This window comes from Octopus bimaculoides, chromosome 9 (genome assembly GCF_001194135.2).
Source record: "Octopus bimaculoides isolate UCB-OBI-ISO-001 chromosome 9, ASM119413v2, whole genome shotgun sequence".
Classification (NCBI taxonomy): Eukaryota; Metazoa; Mollusca; class Cephalopoda; order Octopoda; family Octopodidae; genus Octopus; species Octopus bimaculoides.
Window position 1 is genome coordinate 47331427 of NC_068989.1, and position 1125 is coordinate 47332551.

Below are 1125 nucleotides of genomic sequence, written 5' to 3' on the forward strand. Positions count from 1 at the left end.
GGATGCAAGTATATATATATATATATATATAAATATATATATGTGTATATATATATATATATATATATATATATATAGAGAGAGAGAGAGAGAGATAGATAGATAGATAGATAGATAGATATATAGATAGATAGATAGATAGATAGATAGATATTCGAGACAGGTGTTCTCTGTATAGAATACATTTGGTAGTGCTCAAGAGATATGAACTTGACCGGGTACAGCAGTAAAAATTTAAGAACGAACAGCTAAGGCAAGTCGATATACAAAAAAAATATTAAATGCACATATGTATTCACATAAAGAAAGTCCGATTGACACAGAATAGAAGGGAAATCAAGAATTAAGGGTGTTTAATGGGAGTTTTGCGATAACACCATACACAGACGCAGGCGTGGCAGTCTTGTAAGAAGCTTGCTTCTCAACCACATAGTTCCGGGTTCAGTCTCACTGCGTGGTATCTTCGGCAAGTGTCTTCTACTACAGCCTCGAGCCGACCAAAACCTTGTGAATGGATATGGTAGACGGAAATTCAAAGAATCCCATCGTACATATGTGTGTGTGTGTGTGTGTGTGTGTGTGTGTGTGTGTGTGTGTGTGTGTGTGTTGTGTCTGTGTTTGTCCCCCCACCATCGCTTGACAATTAATGTTGATATATTTATGTCCCTGTAACATAGCAGTTCAGTAAAATGAGCAATAGATTAGGCACTAGGCATACAAAGAATATGTCCACGGGTCAATTTCTTCTACAAAAACCCTTTAAGGAGGTGCTCCAGCATGGCTGCAGTCAAATGACTGAAACATGTAAAAGAATAAAAGCACAAAACAATATTTATATATGTACGTGTGTGTGTGTGTTTGCATATCTATCTATCTATCAATCTATCTATCTATATGTATGTATACACATGCAAACATACATACATACACACACACAAACACACACACACACGCACACACACACTCACACACACACACACACACATATATATATATATATATATATTTATATATATATGATGTATGTATGTATGTATACGTATATATCTATATATATATATATATATATATGTAAACATTTTCTACTGATGTTATCGGAAGCACACACTCAGAAGCGCACGTGCT